Source organism: Monodelphis domestica, chromosome 4 (genome assembly GCF_027887165.1).
Source record: "Monodelphis domestica isolate mMonDom1 chromosome 4, mMonDom1.pri, whole genome shotgun sequence".
Taxonomy (NCBI): Eukaryota; Metazoa; Chordata; class Mammalia; order Didelphimorphia; family Didelphidae; genus Monodelphis; species Monodelphis domestica.
This window is the reverse complement of record NC_077230.1, coordinates 390710724-390729432: the sequence shown is the minus strand read 5'-3', so window position 1 is coordinate 390729432 and position 18709 is coordinate 390710724. Positions and strand designations below refer to the sequence as shown.

Below are 18709 nucleotides of genomic sequence, written 5' to 3'. Positions count from 1 at the left end.
GGCTCCACACACTTCCTAGCTGTGTGATACTGGGTAAGTCATTTAGCACTAATTACCTAGTCCTTACTACTCTTCTGCCTTGGAATCAATCCTTATTATTGATTTTAAAATAGAAAATAAGAGTTTTAAGAGAAAGGCACAGACAGACTGAGGGTACAGAGGAGAGGGGAGGGGAAGAGAGGAGAGGAGAGGAGAGGAGAGGAGAGGAGAGGAGAGGAGAGGAGAGGAGAGGAGAGGAGAGGAGAGGAGAGGAGAGGAGAGGAGAGGAGAGGAGAGGAGAGGAGAGGAGAGGAGAGGAGAGGAGGGGAGAGGAGAGGACAGGACAGGACAGGACAGGACAGGACAGGAGAGGAGAGGACAGGAGAGGAGAGGACAGGAGAGGACAGGAGAGGAGAGGACAGGAGAGGACAGGAGAGGAGAGGACAGGAGAGGAGAGGAAGAGGGGGAGAAGAGGGAGATAGAGAAGGAGAGAGGAGAGACACAAGAAGAGAGGGAGGAAAGAGAGAGGAGGAGAGAGAGACAGAGAGAGAGAGAAAGAGGAAGAGGGAAAAAAGAAGAGAGAAGGGAGAGATAAGGAGAGAGAGGAGAGAGAGAAAGAGAGAGAGAGAGAGAGAGAGAGAGAGAGAGAGAGAGAGAGAGAGAGAGAGAGAGAGAGAGAGAGAGAGAGAGAGAGAGAGGAGGAGGAGAGAGGAGAGAGTTGGGTATGGATCAGGGGCAAGAGGAATACCACAGAGACAGAGCCAGGCAGAGCTATATGTGGATAGGCTGAGTGCCCTGGATGTTACCAACAACCATGGTGGCTCACCTCTTTGATAGCTCTTTCAGGCCAGGAGCTCTTGTGAAGTGGGCACTGTCAGCATCATTAACAAGTCAGGTCTGAGTCCCAGCTCTGTGACTTGCCACCTGTGTGACAGGTACTTTCCTAATCAGTAAAGGGAAGAGGTTATAGTAAGAGGGCCTCTGAGGTCCCTTCTTCACCCCTAGAGCTATGATAAGATGCAGAGGCCGGATTCAGTGTTCACTAAGGTCCTTTGATCCTGTGAAATGCCTTGCTTCACAGACTTGCCCAAGCTCAAACAGCAAAAAAACAGCGACACCTAAATTTGAACTTGAGTCTCCTAACTAGTCAAAGATTCCAGTTCAGAACTAAGGCTGAAAAAGACGTCCCCTGAGCTCCCTTCTAACGCTGAGATTCCATGGTTCTCTGAGTCTATTACCAGCATTCTTTCCACTCTTTGACTGCCTTTCAGAGGGGATTCGACTAAGGGTTTATGGGGAATAGGGGAGCCAGTTGGGGTTGGATCTTTAGGGATGCTCAGGAAACAAGCTTGGGGGGAAATCTGGTAAGATAGTCTGCAAGCACTCAAGCGACTGTATCAAGCTGGGTCATGAGCATGTGGAGTGGGTTAGGGGTGGTATCCTGTGCCAGCTATTGGCCATGAAAGGAGAATTGTGGAATGGAGGAAGGAAGGGAGGGAGGTGTGAGCCCAGCAGGCCCGGAATGCCACTGATACAGAGCTCAAGCCGACCATGAAGGGGTTGCAAGATTGGGAGCCAATTAACACATCTTGGTAGCTCAAGTATTGTCCTCAAATCCTTCCCCTACCTGCTGATTAATGCTTGAAATGCCCTTTGCAGAGGACACTTGGTGTCTGGGGAAGAGATCATTTGAGTTTTGTTCATACTAGGTATTTGTTAAATGATTCGGGAAAACAGAAACAATTAGGATTAATAGTATTCTGTACATAGTAGGTTCTTTTAAAGTGCTCTCTAATAATCGTGTTAATAAGGCACATACTAGGGTGCGTGGGGAAGAGATCGCTTGAGTTTTGTTCATATTAGCTATTTGTTAAATTATTTGGGAAAACAGCGACAATTAGGATTAATAGTATTCTGTACATAGTAGGTTCTTTTAAAGTGCTCTCTAATAATTGTGTTAATAAGGCACATACTAGGGTGCGTGGGGAAGAGATTGCTTGAGTTTTGTTCATATTAGCTATTTGTTAAATTATTTGGGAAAACAGCGACAATTAGGATTAATAGTATTCTGTACATAGTAGGTTCTTTTAAAGTGCTCTCTAATAATTGTGTTAATAAGGCACATACTAGGGTGCGTGGGGAAGAGATTGCTTGAGTTTTGTTCATATTAGCTATTTGTTAAATTATTTGGGAAAACAGCGACAATTAGGATTAATAGTATTCTGTACATAGTAGGTTCTTTTAAAGTGCTCTCTAATAATTGTGTTAATAAGGCACATACTAGGCACCTTCTTTTTTTCTTAACTTTTTAAGAAAATTTCCCATCTCATTCCTTTCTATGTGCTCTTTCAGTGTTTGCTTAGTGAACTTATCTGCACGATATTTCTCATATGCATAGCCTTCCCTCCACTCACACAGCCATCACCCTAGACCAGACCTTGGTTACCTCTAGGCCACCCTACTGCAGTCACCTGGCAATGGGTCTCCCAACTTCAAAGCATTCTTCAGTAAGTGGCCCAACTTTATTTTCTAAAATGTGGATCTAATCACATTACACCACTCTACCCTCCTGCTTGATAAGCTCCAGTGGCTCCCTATGGCCCCGTCTCCTCTTACCTTTCCAGTCTTCTTACACTTTAGGTTCTGTATATTCTATGACTCACTTACACTGGACTTTTTCCTGTTCTTCCTACTTGATACTCCATAGCTCACCTCCAAACCTTTGCCACCTTTGTCCTGGGTGCTCCCCCTCCTCACCTCCACCTTAAAATCCCTCACTTCTTTCAAGACTTAAATCAGGTACAAGAGCCTTTTTCTGGTCCTCCTGAGTCTACCTCCTGCACACATACACCAGACTTCAATTACTAGAATAGGGAAAGAGAGGCATTGAGTTGGGGGAAAGGGTGGAGGAGAGGGGAAGGAGACAGAGACAGAGACAGAGACAGAGACAGAGACAGAGACAGAGAGAGACAGAGACAGAGACAGAGACAGAGACAGAGAGAGACAGAGAGGGAGAGAGGAAGGGAGAGAGAGGGAGATGGAGGGACCTGAGGAAAGGACAAGGACAAGAAGAAGAAAGTTCTTAAGGAGCTTGCTACCTAAAACTCTGCCTTAAAATAACTCAAAAATTAATGAGCTGTGCTGCTTTTTATTACTTTCTAATTTTCTTCTCTTCTAAGGTTCACTTCCATGTCTTTATTCTATATGTATATTGTACGTACCTATTTTTTGCATGTTTTCCCCTCCCTATTAGAATGTAAGTCATTTAAGGGCAAGGACTGTCTTCCTTTATGTCCATAAGTACTTAGCACAGTGCTTGGCACATAAGAAGCCAGTAATAAATGCCTCCTGATCAATTGAGCTTTCCCTATGTATCAGGTACTATGCTAAGTTTTGAGAACACTAAGATAAGAGCAAAGCAATCTTTTTTTTCTAAGGAATTTATGTAGTCCTGGAAATGGGCCAGTTACACTGGCCTACTTGGTCTTATTCCTCATAGATGGTCCTTCATCTCTCACCTCTATGCCTTTGCTCTGGCTGTCCCCCATGCCTGGAATGCTCTCTCTATTCACATCTTCCTCTCCTGGATTCCTTCATGACTCAGACCCATTACTCAGGGGATTGGTGCCTTCTCTCTGAGATTACCTCCCATCTACTTTGTATATCTTGTACAGATCTCATCAGTTTAGATGGTGTCTCCCCCATTCGAACATGAGCTCCTTAAGAGCACAGACTATTCTTGCTTTTCATCTTATGCCAAACAGTTTCTGGTACATGGGAGGGAGGTGGGGTTAAGAAATGCTTCTTTGACTGAAATCAAGAAATGTTTATTAACCACCTGTTATAATCAAGGTACCATGCCAGGTGCAGGAGTACAAAGATAAAACTAAAATAATCCCTACCCTCAAAGACCTTACATTCAACTGATGAGACAGGGCAATGATAGAAATACATGAACGTAAATTGTGTTCAGTAATATTAGCTACATTGATACTTGCTCAAGCAGTCAACAAACCTTTCTTAAATACCTACTGTGTGCCAGGCACTGTGCTAAGTGCTGAGGCCACAAAGGCAAAGGACAGTCTCTGGTCTCAAGGGTAATTCAATGCAGCAAGAGGGAGAGAGACAACATGAAAATAATTAACAAAAAGACTGTCTGCCCTTTGACCCAGTCATAGCACTGCTGGGTTTGTACCCCAAAGAGATAATAAGGAAAAAGACTTGTACAAGAATATTCATAGCTGCGCTCTTTGTGGTGGCCAAAAACTGGAAAACGAGGGGATGCCCATCAATTGGGGAATGGCTGACCAAATTGTGGTATATGTTGGTGATGGAATACTATTGTGCTCAAAGGAATAATAAAGTGGAGGAATTCCATGGGGATTGGAACAACCTCCAGGAAGTGATTCAGAGTGAGAGGAGCAGAACCAGGAGAACATTGTACAAGAGACTGATACACTGTGGTACAATCGATTGTAATGGACTTCTCTATTAGCAGCAGTGCAATGATCCAGGACAATTCTGAGGGACTTAGGAGAAAGAACGTTATCCAAATCCCGAGGAAGAACTGTGGGAGCAGAAACACAGAAGAAAAACAACTGCTTGATCACATGGGTTGATGGGGATGTGACCGGGGATGTAGACTCTAAGTGATCACCCTAGTGTAAATATCCATAATATGGAAATAGGTCTTGACCAATGACACATGTAAAAGCCAGTGGAATTGTGCATTGGCTATGGAAGGGGGTTGGGGGAGGGAAGGGAAAGAACATGATTTTTGTAATCCTGGAAAAATAATCTAAATTAATCAATAAAATTAAATTAAATTTAAATAATTAATGACAAACAAGATATATGCAAGATAAATTGGATATAGTCTCAGAGGAAAGACTCTAAGATTATGGAGAGCTGAGAAAGACTTCTAAGGTTTACAAAGCATTCTACAGATATTTTCTCATTTGATCATCACAACAACCCTGGGAGGTAGATGTTATTATTCCTATTTTTTAGATGAGGAAAGTGAGGCAGTCCCAGCTGAAATGACTTGCCCAGAGTCACACAGTTGGTAAATATCTGAGGCAGAATTTGAACTCAGCTCTTCCTATCTCCCTATCCAATATTCTCTGAGGTGCATCACCTAGTAGCTTTGTGGTAACACATTATTTTGACAAGGGACATTTGCTAACAACTGAGCTGAAGGGAGATAGTAAGGTAAACAAAGAAAGGTCTCCCAAAGGAAGCCACCTTTGAGCTGTGCTTTGATGGAAACTAGGGGTTCTACCAGAGGGAGGTAAGAGGGGGGACATTCAGAGGATGGGATACCTGGGCACAAAGGCTGAAGTTTGGGCACAGGGAGAATGAAGAAAGGGAATTCATGCTATGAATAAATGGATGAATGAATGGGCTTTGAGAGAATTCATTAATTAATGTTGAATGGATGAATTAATGATTATCCAATAAATTATTGAATCAATGATGAATAAATGCATGAGTGACTGCTGAATAAATGTTGAACAAATGAATGAATGAATGTTGAATGAATGAACAAATGAACTTGGTAAATTTCCCACCCCAGAATTGGAGCCCTGGCAGCATGGCATTATGAAAAGAGAACCAGATTTGTAGTGAGAGCACCCCAATACTTACTATTGTTGTGACCCTTGGTAAGTCTCTTTGCCTCTCTAGGTCTCAGTTTCCTCATCTGTAAATAGAGGAGTGTCAATTAAATGAACTCAAAGGTCCCTTCCAGCTCTAATCTAGGGACCCCTTGACCTCATGCTCATTAGCCCTCAGCTGGAAACAGGAGCAGCCACCTCAATTATTCAGGGGCACAAGGAGGCAAATGCAAGGATTTGTCGAAGGAAAGACTTCTTTAATGATGAGCGCTGTCTACTCAGAGAGGCAGTGAGTTCCCTCCCTCACAGGAGGCCTTCAGGCAAAAGATGGGTCAAAATTGTGAGGTGGGCTATGAATAGGATTCTTCTTTAAATACGTAGAAGGTGATAACAAGGTGTTTGCTTTCCAGCTCTGAAATTCTGTAATCTAGGCACCATAGAATGGTAGATATAATATTGGGTTTGAAACCACAAAGATCTGGGTTCAAATCCCTCCTCTTGTCTTTTTCTAGCTGTTCTGAACCTCAGTTTTTTTACCCATAAAATGGGGACAATAACACCTGTTGTATCTACCCTATGAGTAGCTTAAACGAAATAATGTAAGAAAAGCAATTTACAAACTTCCCCTGACTTGTCAGACCTCACTTCTGGCAAGATCATCTGGAGAATAAGAAAGCAGCCTTCCTGGGAAGGAAGAGATGGGAAGGAGAAGACTGGTACTGAGAAGAGAAAATTCATTCTCTCTCCCTATGCTGTGAAGGATTGTAGGTGGCTCTCCGCACGGGGTAGCCAAACCTCACCACTCAGGTGTGCTTGGATATGCCAGAGACCTGGCTCAACATAAGCAGAGCAGGGGATAGTCTGGGACTGGCCAAGAAGAAAAAAGACAAACTCCAAATATCATATGGCTTAACTGAGAGGTAGTGTGGGCTAGTGAAAGGAAGACCAGACCCCCAGACTCAAGCCATGCCTTTGCCACTAATTTGCTCCAGAACCATGCATAAGTTTCTCTGGGCCTCAGTTTCCCCATTAATAAAGTGGAGAAAGTATGCTCTTTCCTTCCACTTATGTTCTTTCTATCATACAGAAGCAGCAGGATGAGATGGACTCAGAAGCCCTTAGCTGGAAATCAGCAGATCGAGTTATACTTTCAATTCTGCTACAAACCATCTCTGTGATCTTGGGCAATTCATTTCCTGTCTATGAGCCTGAGCTATCACCTCGATAAAATAAGAGGATTGTACTAGGTGAAAAGAAGGTTCTTTTAAATTCAAATATTCTGGGTTTTCCAGACACTATCAGTTCTCACGTCCCATGTTCTAAGGTTCCTCCCAGCTCTGGAATTCTCTGTTCTAAGCTCCCTCCCAGCTCTGACATTCTCTGTTCGAAGGCTTCTCCCAGCTCTGACATTGTGTTCTAAGTCCCCCCACCCCCAGCTCTGATGTTATGTATTCCTTTAAGTCCCAAGTAAAGTCTCATACCTTCAGGAAGCCTTTCCCTGCCCTTCTTCATTCTAGTGCCTTTTCTCTCATACTTACTACCTATTTATCGTGTATATAATTTGTTGGTACATATGTTTGCTTGTTGCCTCCCCCATTATGTTGTGAGCTCATTGAGGGCAGGGACAACCTCTTGCCTCTCCTGTATTCACAGAGCTGAGCCCAGTGCTTGGTACATAGTAGGTGCTTAATATATATTGACTGATTAACTGACTGGCCATTAATTCTGCCTTCTGGGATTGTTATGAGGAACAGATGCGATAGAGGATGTTAAAGTACTTCGTAAACTGTATAACACTCTAGCGTGCAACTAATTTAATTTGGAGCTACATTAAGAGGCAGAGCTTCCCGGAATAAGGAGCTGATGGTCCTGCTGGCTTCCACTTGGATCAGACCACATGTGAATTACATTGATAAGCTGGAGAGTATCAAGGAAGACAACCAGGATCAGGAGCCAGAACAGGAGGAGGATCACTTAAAGGAATTGGGCATTTTCAGCTTGAAGAAGACTCCGGTAGGCTTGGCTCCTGAAGGCATAACTAGAAATGATGGGCAGAAGTGGAAGGGCAATAGATATAGACTTGCTATCAAGCAAAACTTTCTAACATTCAGAGCTATCACTTAGGTGTGCGGGCATTTTTTTTGTTCAGTCTTATTTCAGTCCTATCCGACTCTTTGTCTGACCCCATTTGGGATTTTCTTGGCAAAGACACACACCTCTGATTCCTGCTCCCTGGGAAGCAGAGATTGGAACCCCTGGGCTCAGGAGGTCTGAGCTACAGGAGGCCCAAAACTTTACCAGGTCCCTGCAATGTCTTCTGCCAATATGCCCCCAGGAGCAGAAGGCCATCCCACTGCCTATGGTGTAATGAGCCAGCCTTGGTCAGAAATGAAACAGGTCAAAGTTTCCATGGAAATCAGCAGTGGAATCAGTCCCATGAGTGACTGCCTCCATTTGTTACCTGCTCAAGAAAAGGAGACCCATTCTAAAAAAAGAAAAAGGAAAAAAATCACACCTACACAAATCAGATTTGTCCAAAAGCAAAATGGATCGCCTCAGAAGGCAGGGGTTCTCCACTCACTAGGTACTTTCAAGGGTAAAGAATAACTTCTTGAGGATGATGCTGAGGTGATTATGTTCAGGTGTGAGTTGCCCTAGGCAGCCAATGAGGTCCCCTTTACCTCTAATTCTGTGATTCTATAATTAGATGATTTGGGACAGGGAAACCACAGAAATTCATGAAGACTGTCTCTTAAAATACGGAGGACCTAGTAGGGATCATTGTTATTATTTCATTACCAACTGTGAAGAGGTTTTTTAAAATATCGGTTGTTATTTTAATTGAAGAAGAGGAGTTAGAATATTCCTTGCTACCTATCGCCATTTTTAGGTAGTAATTTTTTAATTACTATGATGCCACTGCTGCTTTTCCTTCTCCTCTCTCTTTATCTCTTGCTCTCCTCTCCCTTTCTCCCTCTCTCCTCTCTCCCTGTCTCTGTCTCCCCAGGATCTGTCTGTCTCTCTCTGTCTCTCTCTTTCTCCCTCTCTTCTTTCTTCTCTCTCTCTTCTCTCTCTCTCTCTCTCTCTCTCTCTCTCTCTCTCTCTCTCTCTCTCTCTCTCTCTCTCTCTCTCTCTCTCTCTCTCTCTCCCTCTCTCCCCCCTCTCCCCCATCCTTCCCTCGCCTTTCCTCCTCCTCCTCTCTCAATCTCTCTCTCTCTCTCTCTCTCTCTCTCTCTCTCTCTCTCTCTCTCTCTCTCTCTCTCTCTCTCTCTCTCCACACACACACAGAGCTGAGGGCTCCCCATTATTCTAGATGGGCTGAAACCTAAAGAGAGCACCCCAGGACAAGCCCAGATCAGACTAGATCAAAAGAATCACTGATCTATATGGGGACACAAAAGAAACAGGAGGGAAAGCCAATTCTGGCCACAGATACTCCCAGCTATTCCTTTCTATAACAGTAATCATAGCTTTCCCATTCAAAGTACTTTCTTTACAACATAAGGTAGGAAATACAAGAATTAATTCCATTTTTCAGTTGAGGAAACTGAAAAAAAAGTTGAGTGGCTTATTCACAGTCATACAATTATTAAGGGCCTTCTGATACCAAGTACAGGAATCTTTCTAATCTGAGAAAATGATAGAGTTGGTTGGGGTAGGAAGTAGGCAGGAGAGAAGGAGCCTTAAAACAGTGACCCTTAGAGCTGGGAGACTTAGAATACAGAATATATCAGAACTGGGAGAGCCCTTAGAACACAGAATTTCAGACAAAAGAGAGCCCTTAGAACACAAAACGTAGGAGCTGGGAGAGCCCTTAGAACAGAGTATCAGAGCTAGGAAGAATCTTAGAACACAGAATGTCAAAACTGAGAGGGTCTATAGAACAGAGAATTGAAGTGAGGAGAGCCCTTAGAACCTGGAGTGTCAGGGAGGGGAGATCTTTAGAACACAGAATGTTAGAGCTGGGAAGGGTCCTAGAACACAGAATATCAGCTGACAGGATCTTTAGGACAAAGAATGGCTGAGCTGGGAAGTCTTGGAACAAAGAATGATGATGCTAGAGGGGCTTTAGCACAAAAAATGTTGAATCTGAGAGGAAGCTTAGAACACAGCTTGTTAAAGCTGGAAGGGACTTTTAGACAAACTCTCTCATTTTATGTATTAGGAAACTGAGCTCCAGAGAGCAGAAGAGGCTTGTCCAATATGACATACCAAATGAGACACCTCAGGAGATAAGACTTCTTTTCCTTAATGTAATCAAACACAGGAGCAGGTACCAGGCCAAAGCTGCTTTCAGTCCCAGCCTCCAAACTATTTCTTCATCTAGTAAGAGTGGCTGTTTCCCAAAGGCCTCTGGGCAAAGATCAGAATTCAAGAACGACTATAATTTCATGCCTATAACACGCTCCTTATATGGTAGGAAAAGACATTTGGAAGCCCCAAGGGTGACACAGAAGGGTGTGTGCTGTACACAGTCATTAAAATGTTTTTAGCCAAGACTGAAGATAATCTTTAAGCCAATTTGGAAGCTGTATGCTCTGCCTTGAATGGGCATTATACATGCTCTTTGCAGGGTTATGAAACCAGTTCTTAGGGCTTTAGGTTATCAAGGGGATGCCTGTCATAAGAGAGGATGTTACAAAGTTAAATCCTGCAAGAATTAAACTTGCCAAACAAAAAGTAAGTCTTTTTTATAGCCTGAAAGACTCTCTTGACTAAATTCAGAGGACTGCTTAGAGAATCAGAATATAAAGGTAGAAGGGACCTTAGATCATCAAATTTCAGAGCCAGAAGGAACCTTAGAACAGAGAATGTCAGAGCTTGGAGGAACCTTATTTTATTTTATCTTATTTTAAACCTCACATCTTCCATCTCAGAATCAACACTGTGTATTGGTTCCAAAGCAGAAGAGCGCTAAGGGCTAGGCGATGAATGAGGGTTAAAGCCCAGGTTCACACACTCTGTCTGAGGCTGGATTTGAATGTAGGACCTCCTCTCTCTAAGCCTGACTCTCAAGCCACCAAGCTACCCAGCTGCCCCCTTTGGAGGGACTTTAGAACACAGAATGTCAAGACTGGGAGAAACCTTAAAACACAGAACATCAGAGCTTGAGTAGTAGTAGTAGTCTCTCGGTAACTGAGGATGACTATTGTCTTTGTGTGTTTTTGTGCATAAAGACACTTGTGCATGAAGATTTAAGTGGAAAAGTCGATGCACAGAGACAGTCCCACTCTCTCGGCGTTGGAAGCCTGGGTCCAGTGGCACAAAAAAATCGTTACACCTGGAGGCTTCCTCAGCTGCATTGGATGGCTGTGTTGTCTTTTGTGCTCCAACATGCCCTAAGCACTCCACAGTGCCTTGCTGCATCGCCATCTCAGCCGTTGAACCTTCAGAGCTTGAAGGGACTTTTAAAACAGAGAATGTCAGAGCTGATGGAATCTTGACATTCTAGCCTCAGAATATAAGATCATAGAATATAGGTTCATAGAGAACTAGAGATTTAAGGTAGAAGACTACTTAAATCAGTGAATTTCAGAGCTGGGAGGGAATTCAAAGCTAGATTGTTCAGACCATGGGAGTCTTATAAATCAGCTAGTTCAACCCCTTACTTTATAGATGAGAAGAGCAAATGGCTCATTCCACTCAAAAGTGTTAGAAAAGTTTGGAGGAAATGACTTATGGGGTCCCCAGTTGGCCTCTACACTCTCTTATTCCACTTGGGTGTGGAAAGAAACAGTCAATGAGCAACTCCCAGAAAAGCCAGAGGCACGGACATGTACACTAAACATTGAAGAACCAATGAGGACAACTGAGGTTGAGAAATTGTTATGGCTGCTCAAATCATTTCAAGTTCTGTCTGATGCTTTGTGCCCACCCCCTTGGGGTTTTCTCAGCAAACCTATAGGAGTGGTTTGCCATTTGCTTCTCCATCTTGTTTTCTAGATGAGGAAATTAAGGCAAATGGAGTTAAATGACTTGCCTAAGATCACACTACTCCGTTTGCCTTAATTTCCTCATCTAGAAAACAAGATGTTCATTATTGCAATATCACAATGAAGATTTTATATAATATATATATATATATATATAAAGAGAGAGAGAAGAATAGAGATGAAAAATAGAGAAAGAGATGAAGACAGAGAGATAGAGAGAGAGAGAAAGAAAAAGAAAGAAATATAGAAAAAGAGACAAAAAGACAGGGAAAGAAGCAGAGAGAGACAGAGAGAAAGAAAAATAGAAAAAGAGACAGACAGATATTTATGTATATATATATATATATAAATATATATATATATATAAAATCTTCATTGTGATATTGTTGGAACAAGTAGTCCTCACCACTCATCCACAAAGTCTTTTGTCCCAAGTAGATGGTTGATTAGCATTTGCAGGACAACACTTCATAGTACCTGGAAGAGTCTAAAACTGCTGACCCAAGCAGCAAATTTGTCTAAGGTCCCAATTTCAGCCCTAACACCTCTAAGGCTCCCTTTACTGAGTGAATAGAAACAAGGCTTCCATAAGGACCAGAGTTTCCCCTCCACTTCTCTGAGAATGGGAAAAGCTGGGAGAGATCACCCCTCTCCCTGCCCATTCCTAAATCACTAGAGAGCCAAGTCTTAGAGCCATTGACGTCAGACTGCAATAATGAACATGGGCGGCCCTTCCTACCCTCTGGGGTCCTCCTGGGCTGTGCTTTATTAATAAATTGATTTTTCAAAATTAAAGCTCATAATTAGACTGCTGGGGAGCAGCAGGGAGTTCAGGTTGGAGCTGTTGGGAAGTCATTAGCCATCCAACCCCTTCAGCAAACCCAGCCTCTCTTTCAGCATTGTGGTCCAACGTGCCATGCTCTGCCCCCATGTCAGTCTAGACTATGTTCTTCCCCCAACCCCTTCAATTGGTCTCCCTTTCAGCCAGCTGCCAGCAGCTGAAAAATGACAGCCAAATCCCACAATAACACAGAATCTCAGAGTTGGAAGGGACCTTGGCCATTTGATCTAACATGTACCTGAACTAGCATCTCTCTCCGTATTATATCTTCTTCAAAGTCCCCAATGAGAAGCTCACTACCTTCCCAAGAGGCCATGCCCCTTTCAGTTTTATTGTTTGCTTAATCATTTCTCAATCATGACCCCATTTGGGATTTTGTTGGCAAAGATACTGGAGTGACGGCCATTTCCTTTTCCAGCTCATTTGACGGATGAGAAAACTGAGGCAAACAGGATTAAATGACTCACCCAGGGTCACCCAGTTAGAAAGTATCTGAGGCTAGATTTGAACTCATGAAGATGAGTCTTCCTGATTCCAGGTCCAAAACTCTATCCATGGCACCACCTAACTGCCCCCTAAAGCTTGGAGCTTTAGAAAAGTTTTCCTTATATCAAGCCACAAAAGAAATTTTTTTTAATCTCTTCTAACTATTCACTGCTCCTGTATCTTAAAATTAAGCTAGAATATCATTGAGTCCAATACCATCAGGGTCACACAGCTAATTAGTATCTGCGGCAGAATTTGAACTTGACTCTAGCCTAAGTCAGTCTGAACCACCTTGGCTGCCCCTAAAGTTTTGCCTTAAGAAGCCAAGCAGAGAAAATTGAAACATGCACACCTTAGGGTTCTTGAAATCACCCCATATCTACTCTTGTCCCAGGTTACACATCTCTCTTTCTACTTATCCTCAAATCGTATGATCTCAGATTCCTTCACCAGCATGGTTGCCCTCTCCTGGAGACTCTCCAACTTATCAAAGTCTTTCCTGAAATATGGTGCCCTGAATAGAATAGAATATTCCAAATATGGTCCATCCACTCTGCCTTAGGCAGTAGCAGCCCCATTGCCAAACTGACTCCTCCTGACCCCCAACTCTTAATTTTCATCGCCTAAGCCCCATTGTCTTCATCCGGTTGGCATCCTCTTCCCCCATTGGCACCGCTACCCATTAAGCATGCTCACCCACATATCAACCAGTTAATTAACATTATTAAGTGATCGCTATGTGCCAAGCACTGCCCTACATGTTGAAGATACAAAGAAAAACAAAAAACATAAAAACAAACTGGCCCTCCATGCCCTAAACGAGTATCTGCATTGATGGGGAAGATAACAGATGAATAACTAGCTAGATTTTGAGCAGAAGGAAGATAATCTCAGAGGGGAGGCAAAGGGGTATGGGAAGATCAATGGGAAAGGTCTCTTGCAGAAGATGGGATTCAGCTTAGGTTCAAAGGAAGTCAGGGAAGCCAAGAGACAAAGTTGGAAAATGAACATTCCCAATGTGGAGGACTAAGATGGGAGATGGGGGGAAAGGGCAGGGTCATGTTCAAGGAACTACAAGAAGGCAAGCTGGGTGTAGGGTGTATGGAGGGGATTAAGGCTTCGATCCTGGAGATGATAGAGAACAAGCAGAATTTATTGAATTTGAGGGGAAATGGTCAGACTTGTACATTAGGGAGAGAACTAGGGAGTGCAGTGGATAGAATGCCCTGCCTGAAATCAAGAAGACTTAACTTCCTGAGTTCAAATCTGGCCTCAGACAGAATCCTGGGCGAGGGGATTTTGATGATCCAAAGTGATCCTGGGCATGCCACTTAACCCAGTTTGCCTCAGTTTCCTCATCTGTCAAATGAACTGGAGAAAAAATGGCAAACCATTTTAGTGGTTCTTTGCAAGAAAACCCCAAATAGGGTCAGGAAGAGTCCCATAAAATTGAAAACTAGATTGCAACAACTGGGGATACAAATATAAAAATGAAGATAGCCCCTGCTCTCAGGGAACTTCTATTCCAATTGGGGAACAGAAAACATGTAGCCAGGGAGGGCTATTTTTGTTTAGAAAGTTACATAGATGGCAAGTAATCCCATAGGGGAGTAGATTGGACCCATTTTCTTTTTTTTTTTCTTTAACCCCTTACCTTCTGTGTTAGAATCAATACTATGTATTAGTTCCAAGGCAGAAGAGTGGTAAGGGCTAGGCAATGGGAGTCAAGTGACTTGCCCAGGGTCACACAGCTGGGAAGTGTCTGAGGCCAGATTTGAACCTAGGACCTCCCGTCTCTAGGCCTGGCTCACAATCCACTGAGCTACCCAGCTGCTCCCAAATGAACACATTTTCAAGAACAACAGAGATGAATTGATTAAGGTTCCAGAACTGGAAAAGAAAGGGAAAGGAGATGCAAACAAGATAACAAAAGAGAAAAATGGGGGATGATGTGAACTAGTAGATTGCCAGCTGACTTCCAGACAAGGAAAGTTTCAGTCTCCCAGGGCTTGGCTTCTCATGAAAACCAGGAGAGGGCTGGGATTAAGTGAGGTGTGGAGCTCAGAGGGATCTTCAAGCCCATCTGGCCAAACATGTATCTGGACAAGAATGCTTTTATAGCTCACCTCAAAAATAGTCAGCCTTTACCTAAAATCCTGGTGGAAGGAGAACTCCCCAGCTTCCCAGTCTCTGAAGTTCCCTTAGAGCCCTGAAGCTCCATGTCCTAAAGTCCCTCCCAGCTCTGACATCCCATGTTCTAAGGGCCCTGCCAGCTCTGACATTTTCTGTGCTCTTGAAAATTCTAAATCCAATGAACTTTTTTTACAAGTGCTAGCGGAGTCTTTCCTCCAGAGCCATCCCTCCCCTTTGCCTTTTTGCTCTTCCAATCCCTCCTCCTCCTCCTCCTCCTCCTCCTCTCTTTCTGTCCCCACCCCAGGCCTAGTCCCTGGCTGCTTTTTTCCCTCCTCACACAACAAACTGCCACTAGATGGATGGCTCAGCATGTGAATTAGCCCTGGAGCACCTATTAAAACTTCTCCTAGGTACTGCCTCTTGTTCAATTTTGCAGCTCTAAAAATACAAGACTCTGTAATGAAGTAAGAGACCCTGCTGGGAAAGTCATCTCAGGCAGCCAAGGATTGGCCCAAGGACTCTGAGCCCCATCGCTGGGGCATTGGAAGCCAGTCAGCACTCTTATTCTGTGGAGCCGAATGGCCTAGAGAGTATGATGCCCATTCTGGGGGGAGTCTGGCAAAGATGGCTAAGGAGACCCACTCACCAGAGGGGATTTGATGCTAGAACTTAGAGGTGGACCGTAGGAGGGCTATGCTCAGTCCTGAGCATCAGGTGGGCCATAATGCCATAGATTTGACTTTAAAGGGACCTTAGAAGTCCTTGAGTCCAGGCAACTCACATTAAAGTTTAGGAAATGGAGGCACGAGGAAGAAAGTTAAGGGAAACCTGAGAACATCAGGATTTTACCCTTTTTTCTCAGTTTCTCTCCCAGACAGCAAATTGACTCCTTCTGTCAAAAAAAGCCTTCAGTAAAATCATGACTTTTCCTTGGAGCTTTGAATGACCAAGAAACCCCTGACTAATTTTATGGTCTTGGGCAAGTCATTCTCAGCTTCCCCATCTGTTAAATGAGGGGTTGAACTACATGATCTTTGCTGTCTCATCCAGCTCTAAAATCCTCTGAAATTCCTGATTCTTTGGGCAATGGTCCGTCTCTGAACTTGGGGGGGGGGGAGATGGGATGATCTGGATGAGTTTTGGGAAAGCTATTCAGGCAGCATACAGAGGATGAATTCGAGGACAGAGAGGGTCACCCTTCTAGAGACTAGAAATCATTGAAACAGTTCAGACAGAAGATTTGGACTGGACTAGTCTAGGGCTGTGCCTGTGGGAATGGAAAGAAGGGACAAAATCATAGGATTTAGAGCTCAGACAGACCTTAGAAAATAAAGGCTAGAAATAAAGCTATTTATAATAAAGATACAAAATCTAGAACATATCACATGGATTTCTTTATAAAAAATAAATAAGGAGGAGACTCTGGAGATCGCCTAGACTAGTACTTTCTAGTAGTAGACTGGACTAATACTTTAATTTTACAGAGGGAGGAAGTGAGGCCCAGTGAGGTTAGGGACTCGCCTGTAGGTAAGCCAGAAGCATTCCTGGGCATGACCACTAACTTGGTAAGCTTCTTCAAGGAAGGCCATTTTATAAGCCCAGAAATCAGAACAGCTGGTGACAAAGAAAATAGGACGCAGGAGTGATATCAACGGCAACCTTAGCCCTGGTGACATTAAACTGCTCTCATCTTCCCCCTAAATTTCTTGCTCACAACAAGAGGGAAGAGACCCAAAAGGGCAGTGGAGACACTTAGACATCTGGATGGGACTGACCATCTCCAAGGCAGAGAGCCAGTGGCCAAGACCTGAGCACTGAAGGGGCCCCCTGACAAGGGGCCAGGGATGGAAGCAGAACAGACTGCCAAGAAGCCCTGCCATCCTAGGTTACCATCACCGAGACAGTCCTGGGAATAGAGGCCAGATGTTTTACAACCTACTGGAACATTCTGGGACAAGCAGACTCTCAGAGTGAGAATAATCGTGTCTCTGATAAGGCCAAACCCTGTTTCTAGGAAGGAATTTTTCATATGGGACACCACTGGGTCCTCAGCCAAAGGAATCTCCCTTCTTTGGGTCCCTTCTAGGACCCATAAGGCTATGATTCTATTCCTTTCTGGAGCTAAGATCCATAGGACTAACTGGGTCTCAGCTCACGGGGCTAATTCCAGGCTTGATAACCTATCTCGGAGAATTCTTGACTATTCGACCTCATCAGGAATCTTAGACTCAGAATGAAAGGATATTGTTTAGATTTCCTCTGACACCAGTTGTCATACACAGCCCGACCCTGTCCAGACAATTCTCTCATCCATGGACAATGATGGAGTGAGAACGACCCTTTAGAACCATAAACTTTCAAAGCCAGGAAAATTCTCAGAACAGAATATTGCAGCTGCGAGACCTTAGAGCATATAATATTAGGTCTTGAAAGAACCTTCGGACATAGAATGTCAGAGCTGGAAGAACCTTTGGAACACAGGATGAAAGAGCTGAAAGAGAATTTAGAACACAAAATATTAGAGCTGGAAAGGGCCTTAGAACACAGAATGTTAGAGTTGGGAGAGACCTTAGAACAGAGAATGTCAGAGCTGGAGGAGAGCTTAGAACAGAGAATGTCAGAGCTGGGAGAGACCTTAGAACAGAGAATGTCGGGGCTGGGAGAGACCTTAGAACAGAGAATGTCAGAGCTGGGAGAGACCTTAGAACAGAGAATGTCAGAGCTGGGAGGGAGCTTAGAACAGAGAATGTCAGAGCTGGGAGAGACCTTAGAACAGAGAATGTCAGAGCTGGGAGAGACCTTAGAACAGAGAATGTCAGGGCTGGGAGAGACCTTAGAACAGGGAATGTCAGAGCTTGGAGAGACCTTAGAACAGAGAATGTCAGAGCTGGGAGAGACCTTAGAACAGAGAATGTCAGAGCTGGGAGGGAGCTTAGAACAGAGAATGTCAGAGCTGGGAGGGAGCTTAGAACAGAGAATGTCAGAGCTGGGAGGGACCTTAGAACAGAGAATGTCAGAGCTGGGAGAGACCTTAGAACAGAGAATGTCAGAGCTGGGAGGGACCTTAGAACAGAGAATGTCAGAGCTGGGAGGGACCTTAGAACAGAGAATGTCAGAGCTGGGAGAGACCTTAGAACAGAGAATGTCAGAGCTGGGAGGGACCTTAGAACAGAGACTGTCAGAGCTAGGAGAGACCTTAGAACAGAGACTGTCAGAGCTGGGAGAGACCTTAGAACAGAGAATGTCAGAGCTGGGAGAGACCTTAGAACAGAGAATGTCAGAGCTGGGAGGGAGCTTAGAACAGAGAATGTCAGAGCTGGGAGGGACCTTAGAACAGAGAATGTCAGAGCTGGGAGAGACCTTAGAACAGAGAATGTCAGAGCTGGGAGGGACCTTAGAACAGAGAATGTCAGAGCTGGGAGGGACCTTAGAACAGAGAATGTCAGAGCTGGGAGGGAGCTTAGAACAGAGACTGTCAGAGCTGGGAGGGACCTTAGAACAGAGACTGTCAGAGCTGGGAGAGACCTTAGAACAGAGAATGTCAGAGCTGGGAGGGAGCTTAGAACAGAGACTGTCAGAGCTGGGCGAGCCCTTAGAGAATGTCAGGACTGGGAGGAGCTCAGGGCACAGAATATTAGAACTGGAAAGGTCCTTAGAACAGAGAATGTAAGAACTGGGAGAGAACTTAGAACAGAGAATGTCAGAGCTGGAAAGGGTCTTCC

General features: G+C 44.0%; 1 protein-coding gene across 1 annotated transcript in view; it reads left to right on the top strand.

Moving 5' to 3' along the window:
• Positions 1–18709, top strand: part of IGSF21 (immunoglobin superfamily member 21) — a 447442-nt gene that overhangs the window by 367669 nt on the left and 61064 nt on the right. The gene's annotated exons all lie outside the window — the stretch shown is intronic.